Source organism: Arachis hypogaea, chromosome 5, assembly GCF_003086295.3.
Source record: "Arachis hypogaea cultivar Tifrunner chromosome 5, arahy.Tifrunner.gnm2.J5K5, whole genome shotgun sequence".
Lineage (NCBI taxonomy): Eukaryota > Viridiplantae > Streptophyta > Magnoliopsida > Fabales > Fabaceae > Arachis > Arachis hypogaea.
In genome coordinates, this window is record NC_092040.1 from 26,285,261 (window position 1) to 26,294,672 (window position 9,412).

The 9,412-nt window shown below is 40.6% G+C and overlaps 1 non-coding gene across 1 annotated transcript; it reads right to left on the reverse strand.

The window, feature by feature from the left end:
* Positions 1–7,513: 7,513 nt before the first annotated feature.
* Positions 7,514–7,621, reverse strand: LOC112804950 (small nucleolar RNA R71). The gene has a single exon (XR_003203566.1). It is a non-coding gene; the product is annotated as a small nucleolar RNA R71 (small nucleolar RNA).
* Positions 7,622–9,412: the final 1,791 nt, after the last annotated feature.

Genomic DNA, 9,412 nt, shown 5'->3' on the forward strand with positions numbered 1-9,412 from the left:
AGATCTATGACATGAACAAAATGAATTGAGAATTGCAATGGATCTCACCAAAGAGTGAATGAAAATTCAGAAATTGGATGAAGATGAACCCTAATGAGAGCTTGGAACCTCTCTCCTTCTCCAAGAGTGTAACTAACTATCTTCCAAAATATCTAGAATCTAGAAAATGAGCTAAAAAATCCCTTAACCCTTGTTCCTTTGGTCTTCTTAAGCTTTTCCCGCCAGGGCACTTCCCCAAAATGGGATTCCCCACTGCCTCCACGCCCAAGTCACGTGGCTCTTAAAAAAATCACATTCGAACATCGGCGCGCACGCGCAATGTACACGTGCGCGCCACCGGGGCATCTTGTAATGTGCGCGGAGGCGTAATGTACGCGAAGATCATGGCCTAGCCGCTATGCAAGCCGGCTCGTGGCTTGGCTCTTGGCTTCGACTTCTAACTGCTCAATCCACGCGGACGCGTCAAGTGCGCGCACGCACCCATGCTGAGATTTCCAAAGTTCAATTCTCATGCTCCCTTCCTTTGCACCCGTTCTCCTTCTCTCTTCCGGTCCATCCCTGCCCTATATTCTGAAACCACTTAACACACAGGTCACGGCATCGAATGGCACCAAGAGAAGATTAGAAATGTATCTAATTTAGTGCAAAATAAGCATGTTTTCATCCATGAGGTAAAATTAGGAAAGGAACACAAAGTCTTGTATTTTCATATAGAAAGCGTGCGGAATTATTGATAAAACTCCTGAAATCAACACAAGATAAACCCTCAAAATGGGGTATATCAACCTCCCCACACTTAGATTCTAGCATGTCCTCATGCTTAGAGAAATGAAAAAGAAACACAAAAGACCGAGGGATCATAAAGGTATAAGACTCATGAAGTGCAACCTACTTATATGAATGCAACTATGACTAGTGCTATTATCTACTTGGTTAGGAACAAATCGACCTTCCTAAGATATATGCAAGTATATAGGGTCCGATGGTGGTCAATATATAGGACTTACCAATTTTAAGCATCAAATGCAATATATGCAACTTTGTATGAGGAACGCTCGTGAGAGCCGGGAATCAAGGAATTGAGCATCGAACCCTCACCGGAAGTATTTGCACTCTAGTCGCTCGGTGTTTGGGGTTGGTTCACTCAATCCTCCCCTAATCATGCTGTCCAAGATTTGTTTTTCATCTAACAATCAACAATTATTCAATGCATGCATACAATTATCATGAGGTCTTTTCTTTAGGTTGTAATGGGGCTAGGGTTAAGGTAGGATGCATATTTGGTCAAGTGAGCTTGAAGTTTGAATCTTTGATAGGCTTAGACTTCCCTCCTAACCTATGACATCCTATACAATTAAGTTCTAACCTAACTACCCATTCCTTCACTTTTTTCACATACTCATGCATTTTCTTTTCACTTCACGACACTTATGCATTAATTCTTATTGAGCTTCACTTTGGGGCAATTTGTCCCCTTTATTGCTCTTCTTTTTTTTTTCTTTTCTTTTTCTATATACCCTTTTTTTTTCTTTTCTTTTCCTTTCCTTTTCTTTTTTGCTTTTATTTCTTTTTCTTGTCATTTTTTTTCTATTTCTTCCAAACTATACACAAGAACATCAATGCATAAGGTCTATACATTTAATCAATACATGAGTATGTACCAATTCCCCAATATAAAAATACAAAACACAAACACCCTTTTATCCCAACCAATGTCCCAAAGTTTTCCCACTTTTGGATGACACTCACACTCACTAGCCTAAGCCAATCAAGGATCCAAATAAAGGACATTCATTGTGTTCCGCTTTAAGGCTTGTAATGTGCTAAAATAAGAATAAGTGGGTTAAGCGTAGGCTCAATGTTGGCTAACAAAGGAACATAAAAGGTAGGGCCATTTGGGTAAGTGAGCTAATGAAATGATGGCCTCAATTATATAAATGCATGAATACACAAAATAATGGATATAAAGAGTCAAACAAATCAAGGATCACACTCATGGAGAGAAAACAATTGCACACAAGAAGGACAGTAGGTGACTATAAGATGTAGCCACAAAACAAGGATCAAAGCTCACTAGCACTTTTGTTCTTAACTCAAAATCCATGTTCCAAAATATAATTCTTCATGCAAATTTGGCATCCAAATGTTTAAAATTGGCAATGCCACGGTTGCCCCAAAGTATTGGTTTCCTAAGAAAGAGTTTCATTGTTCCAACCAAGTAAACTTATCATACAAATGGTGTCAAATAAGACCTAATCATGCAACCTATCCTAATTACAAAGGAGTTCAAAGAACAAGAATTTATTTGGGTGTTACCTACGGAGATCGGTCGGCCGACCTCCCCACACTCAAAACATAGCACGGTCCTCCGTGCTATAGGTTAGGCGCAATGGGTGGTCGAGTCCCGAGTGTCCCTCATCTCCAATGTCATCGCTATCCCCGCTTGAAGTTGCGGTGGATGTGGAGATATCTGGTTCCTCCATAGGTGGGGTGACTACGCTTAGAAGTTTCTTCACGTGAGCGTATCGGCGTTGGTTACGCCTCTCATAACGGTCCAACTTCTTGTGAAGGTCTTCAAGGCGTTGGGTGGCTGATTTTTATGGTGTGGATGATGTGGTGGTGTTGCGAGTTGGTGTGGGTAGTCCAATGTCCTTGGTGAATTCCGGAGGCTTGAGGCACCTCTTGGTCGGAATAACATCGCCCTCGACCAGAATTGAGGTTCTCCTATCCTTAGCCTCTCGGTGGACGCCGACCATTGCAACTAATTCGGTCACCATAGCAGGGAATGGTAGATTTCCCTTGGCATGAATGCACCCTATGGATTGGCGAATGGCATGCGAAATGTCGACCGGTTTCTCGGTTAAGATGCACTATATCAATAATGCAAGCTCGGTGGTAATGGATGACCCATGGGTGCTCGGGAGCACATAGTGAGCTAGAATTTGGGCCCATGCCATGGCTTCTTGAGTGAGGTGGCGGGCATCTAAACCCTTTGGTCTTTACTTTATGGTCCCCCGAATCCAATATGCGTCGGGTAAAGCAATTACGTAGAGGATTGCGCTCCAATCGAACGCACGGTCATCGCATGCAGTCAAGACTTCTTGGTAGGCATCATATCCATCCGTCAACGGCCCAATCCCAAGGACTTCTCGGATGGTTTCCACTGTGACTGACACTTGCTTCCGGCGCACAAATATTATTGTGAGAAGGGGTGAGTGGTAGTTGGAGTAGAATTCCACCACCCATGAGAGATTGGCCTCCTTTGGTTGCCTCAAGAGGAACCTCCATTGCCTCCGGTCAATGTGTGGCATCACTATCGGAGTAAGGTGAGCCGGTAGGACTAGAAGAGGCTCCGGGTGATAATTCCTTTCAATCATTCTTGAGTAAACAAGTTCGCAGTAGCGGTTAGGGAACTTAGTTGAATCCTTTGGAGGGTTGTCCTTCTCTAGAACATCAACGGGGCCCTTAGCCTTCTTCAGGAATGGCTTGGCCGTTAGTTCTTGGCGCACTCTATTGGAAGCTAGCTTCTTCGGGGCTTTCCCTTTGTTCCTTTTGATTACCATCCTGTGATAGCAAAGAAAGGGGATAACATCAACCCCAAAGAAGCGTAATTGAATGCGATTATGCAAATGAAGAGTTGTGCCATAAGAATATGGGTATTGATGAGCGGATAATTTATACGCTTTTTGGCATTGTTTTTAGTATGTTTTTAGTATGTTTTAGTTAGTTTTTAGTATATTTTTATTAGTTTTTAGTTAAAATTCACTTTTCTGGACTTTACTATGAGTTTGTGTGTTTTTCTGTGATTTCAGGTAATTTCTGGCTGAAATTGAGGGACCTGAGCAAAAATCTGATTCAGAGACTAAAAAGGACTGCAGATGCTGTTGGATTCTGACCTCCCTGCACTCGAAGTGGATTTTCTAGAGCTACAGAAGCCCAATTAGCGCGCTCTCAACGGCGTTGGAAAGTAGACATCCTGGGATTTCCAGCAATGTATAATAGTTCATACTTTGCCCGAGATTTGATGGCCCAAACCGGCGTTCCAAATCAGCTTAAAACTGCCCGGCGTTAAACTCCGAAACTGGCACAAGAATGGGAGTTAAACGCCCAAACTGGCACAAAGGCTGGCGTTTAACTCCAAGAAAAGTCTCTACACGAAAATGCTTCAATGCTCAGCCCAAGCACACACCAAGTGGGCCCAGAAGTGGATTTTTATGTCATTTACTCATCTCTGTAAACCCTAGGCTACTAGTTCTTTATAAATAAGACCTTTTACTATTGTATTTTCATCTTTGGACGTCTAGTTCTTAGATCATCTTGGTAGCTATCTTTGTTCTTATGCTATCTTAGATCATTGGGAGGCTGGCCTCACGGCCATGCCTAGACCTTGTTCTTATGTATTTTCAACGGTGGAGTTTCTACACACCATAGATTAAGGTGTGGAGCTCTGCTGTACCTCGAGTATTAATGCAATTACTATTGTTCTTCTATTCAATTCAGCTTATTCTTGTTCTAAGATATTCATTTGCACCCAAGAACATGATGAATGTGATGATTATGTGACACTCATCATCATTCTCACTTATGAACGAGTGCTTGACAACCACTTCTGTTCTACAAGCAAACAAGGCTTGAATGTTTATCTCTTGGATCCCTTAATCGGAATCTTCGTGGTATAAGCTAGAATTGATGGCAGCATTCAAGAGAATCCAGAAGGTCTAAACCTTGTCTGTGGTATTCTGAGTAGGATTCAATGATTGAATGACTGTGACGAGCTTCAAACTCCTGAAGGCTGGGCGTTAGTGACAGACGCAAAAGAATCACTGGATTCTATTCCAACCTGATTGAGAACTGACAGATGATTAGCCGTGCCGTGACAGGGTGCGTTGAACATTTTTACTGAGAGGATGGGAGGTAGCCACTGACAACAGTGAAACCCTACATACAGCTTGCCATGGAAAGGAGTAAGAAGGATTGGATGAAGACAGTAGGAAAGCAGAGAGACGGAAGGAACACAGCATCTCCATACGCTTATCTGAAATTCCCACCAATGAATTGCATAAGTATCTCTATCTTTATCTTTATGTTTTATTCATACATCATCCATAACCATTTGAGTTTGCCTGACTAAGATTTACAAGGTGACCATAGCTTGCTTCATACCAACAATCTCTGTGGGATCGACCCTTACTCGCGTAAGGTTTATTACTTGGACGACCCAGTACACTTGTTGATTAGTTGTGCGAAGTTGTGATAAATAGTTGAGATTGCAATTGAGCGTACCATGTTGATGGCGCCATTTATGATCACAATTTCGTGCACCAAGTTTTTGGCGCCGTTGCCGGGGATTGTTCGAGTTTTCGGCAAGCTTTTGGTCCGGTAACATCAGTGCCAAATTTCTGATCCGGCAACAGCACCAAGTTTTTGGCGCCGTTGCCGGGGATTGTTGAGTTTGGACAACTGACGGTTCATCTTGTTACTTAGATTGGGTATTTTTCTTCAGAGTTCTTAAGAATGAATTCTAGTGTTTCAAGGTGATGTTCTTATCATCACCAAAGCTGATTGATTTTCATCAATTTAGCTCTTGAATGCAATGTCCTGCTAAAGCTTGGCTAGCCATGTCTAATTCCTTTAGACTGAAGCTTTAGACTAACATTGCATGATTCCTGGAATTCTCATTAAGAATTTTGATATCTTTATTTCCTTTTCCACTTAATTTTCGAAAAAAAACAAAAAATTTACAAAATCATAAAAACCAAAAATATTTTAGGTTTCTTGTTGAGTCTAGAGTCTCATGTTAAGTTTGGTGTCAATTGCATGTTTCTGTTCTTCTTGCATTCATGCATGTGTCTTCATTGATCTTCAAGATGTTCTTGATGATTTCATTGCTATGATCTTTAAATTCTCTTGACTTGAGTGTTTTGTTGTTTCTCATATGCATTCTCATTTTGTTAGTGTCAGTAGTATACAAACTGCTAAGTTTGGTGTCTTGCATGCATTGTTATTTGATTTTAGTTGCATTTTGATTATTCCTCACTATTAAAAATCCAAAAATAATTTTAATTTGTGTCTTTTCAAGTCAATAATACAGAGAATTAAAGATTCAGAACATACAGCAGAGGAATTACACAGAAAAAGCTGGGCGTTCAAAACGCCCAGTGAGGAAGACAAACTGGCGTTTAAACGCCAGCCAGGGTGCCTGGTTGGGCGTTTAACGCCCAAAAGGGTAGTGCTTTGGGCGCTAAACGCCAGAATGTGCACCATTCTGGGCGTTTAACGCCAGGATGGCACAAGAGGGAAGATTCTGTTTTCAATGCAAATTTTTTCAAGTTTTCAAAATTTTTCAAAATCAAATCTTTTTCAAATCAAATCTTTTCAATCATATGTTTTCAAAATCAATTTCTTTCCATTTTCAAAAATACTTGCTATCAATTAATGATTTGATTCAACATTTCAAGTATGTTGCCTTTTCTTTTGAGAAAGGTTTAATGTTTGAATCATATCTTTTCTTGTTAGCCAAGTCATTAATTTTTTAAAATCAAATCTTTTTAAAATGTTTTTCAAATCATATCTTCTCAATCACCTTTTTTTAAAACCAATCATATCTTTTTAATAACATCTATTTCAAAATAGTTTTCAATCATATCTCTTTTTTTTTTCTAATTCCAAAATCTTTTTCAAAAATCACTTGATTTCTTTTCCACTCTTATTTTTGAAAATCAATTAAAGTTTTTCAAAATGTTTTTTTTTAAATATCTTACTTAATTTTCGAAAATTTCTTCCCCTCTTCTCACATCCTTCTATTTATGGACTAACAATATTCCTCAATGAACAATTCGAACTCCATCTCTCTTGATAAGTTCGAATTCTTCTACTTCTGCCTTCTATTTTTCTTTTCCTCTGACACCTCAAGGAATCTCTATAATGTGACGTAGAGGATTCCATATTTTCTTGTTTTCTTCTCTTTCATATGAGCAGGAGCAAAGACAAAAGCATTCTTGTTGAGGCTGACCCTGAACCTGAAAGGACCTTGAAGCAAAAGCTAAGAGAAGCTAAGGCACAATTCTCTGTAGAGGACCTAACAGAAATCTTCAAAGAAGAAGAACCCATGGCAGCCGAAAACAACAACAATGCCAACAATGCAAGGAAGGTGCTAGGTGACTTTACTGCACCTACTCCCGACTTCTATGGGAGAAGCATCTCTATCCCTGCCATTGGAGCAAACAACTTTGAGCTTAAGCCTCAATTAGTTTCTATGATGCAACAGAATTGCAAGTTCCATGGACTTCCATTGGAAGATCCTCATCAGTTTTTAGCTGAGTTCTTGCAAATCTGTGACACTGTCAAGACTAATGGGGTTGACCCTGAGGTCTACAGACTTATGCTATTCCTTTTTGCTGTAAGAGACAGAGCTAGGATATGGTTGGACTCACAACCTAAAGAAAGCCTGAACTCTTGGGAAAAGCTAGTCAATGCCTTCTTGGCAAAGTTCTTTCCACCTCAAAAATTGAGTAAGCTTAGAGTGGAAGTCCAAACCTTCAGACAGAAGGAAGGTGAATCCCTCTATGAAGCTTGGGAAAGATACAAATAATTGATCAGAAAGTGTCCTTCTGACAAGCTTTCTGAATGGAGCATCATAGGTATTTTCTATGATGGTCTGTCTGAACTGTCCAAGATGTCATTGGATAGTTTTGCTGGAGGATCTCTTCATCTGAAGAAGATGCCTACAGAAGCTCAAGAGCTCATTGAAATGGTTGCAAATAACCAATTCATGTACACTTCTGAAAGGAATCCTGTGAACAATGGGACGAATCAGAAGAAAGGAGTTCTTGAGATTAATACTCTGAATGCCATATTGGCTCAGAACAAAATATTGACTCAGCAAGTCAATTTGATTTCTCAAAGTCTGTCTGGAATGCAAGCTGCACCAGGCAGTACTAAGGAAGCTTCATCTGAAGAAGAAGCTTATGATCCTGAGAACCCTTCAATGGAAGAGGTGAATTACATGGGAGAACCCTATGGAAACACCTATAATTCTTCATGGAGAAATCATCCAAATCTCTCATGGAAGGATCAACAGAGACCTCAACAAGGTTTCAACAACAATAATGGTGGAAGAAACAGGTTTAGCAATGGCAAGCCTTTTCCATCATCTTCTCAGCAACAGACAGAGAATTCTAAGCAGAGCCACTCTGACTTAGCAACCATGGTCTCTGATCTAATCAAAACCACTCAAAGTTTCATGACTGAAACAAGGTCCTCCATTAGAAACTTGGAGGCACAAGTGGAACAGCTGAGCAAGAAAATTACTGAACTCCCTCCTAGTACTCTTCCAAGCAATACAGAAGAAAATCCAAAAGGAGAGTGCAAGGCCATCAACATGGCCGAATTTGGAGAGGAGGAATAGGTAGTGAACGCCACTGAGGAAGACCTCAATGGACGCCCACTAGCCTCCAATGAGTTCCCTAATGAGGAATCATGGGAATCTGAGGCTCACTCTGAGACCATAGAGATCTCATTGGATTTACTTCTGCAATTCATGAGCTCTGATGAGTATTCTTCCTCTGAAGAGGATGAATATGTCACTGAAGAGTAAGTTGCTAAATACCTTGGAGCAATCATGAAGCTAAATGACAAGTTATTTGGTAATGAGACTTGGGAGGATGAACCCCCTTTGCTCACCAAAGAACTGGGTGACTTGTCTAGGCAGAAATTACCTCAAAAGAGACAGGATCTTGGGAAGTTTTCAATACCTTGTACCATAGGCACCATGACCTTTAAGAAGGCTCTGTGTGACCTAGGGTCAAGTATAAACCTCATGCCTCTCTCTGTAATGGAGAAGCTAGGGATCTTTGAGGTGCAAGCTGCAAGAATCTCACTAGAGATGGCAGACAACTCAAGAAAACAAGCTTATGGACTTGTAGATGATGTTCTGGTAAAGATTGAAGACCATTACATCCCTGCTAATTTCATAGTCCTAGAGACTGGGAAGTGCATGGATGAATCTGTCATCCTTGGCAGACCCTTCCTATCCACAGCAAAGGCTGTGATTGATGTTGACAGAGGAGAATTGATCATTCAAGTGAATGAAGAATCCTCTGTGTTTAAGGCTCAAGGATATCCCTCTATCACCATGGAGAGGAAGCATGAAGAACTTCTCTCAAAACAGAGTCAAACAGAGCCCCCACAGTCAAACTCAAAGTTTGGTGTTGGGAGGCCACAACCAACTTCTAAGTTTGGTGTTGAACCCCCACATTCAAACTCTAAGTTTGGTGTTGGGAGGTTCCAACATTGCTCTGAGTATCTGTGAGGCTCCATGAGAGCCCTCTGTCAAGCTACTGACATTAAAGAAGTGCTTGTTGGGAGGCAACCCAATGTTATATTTTATCTATTTTCTTTTGTTATTTTATAT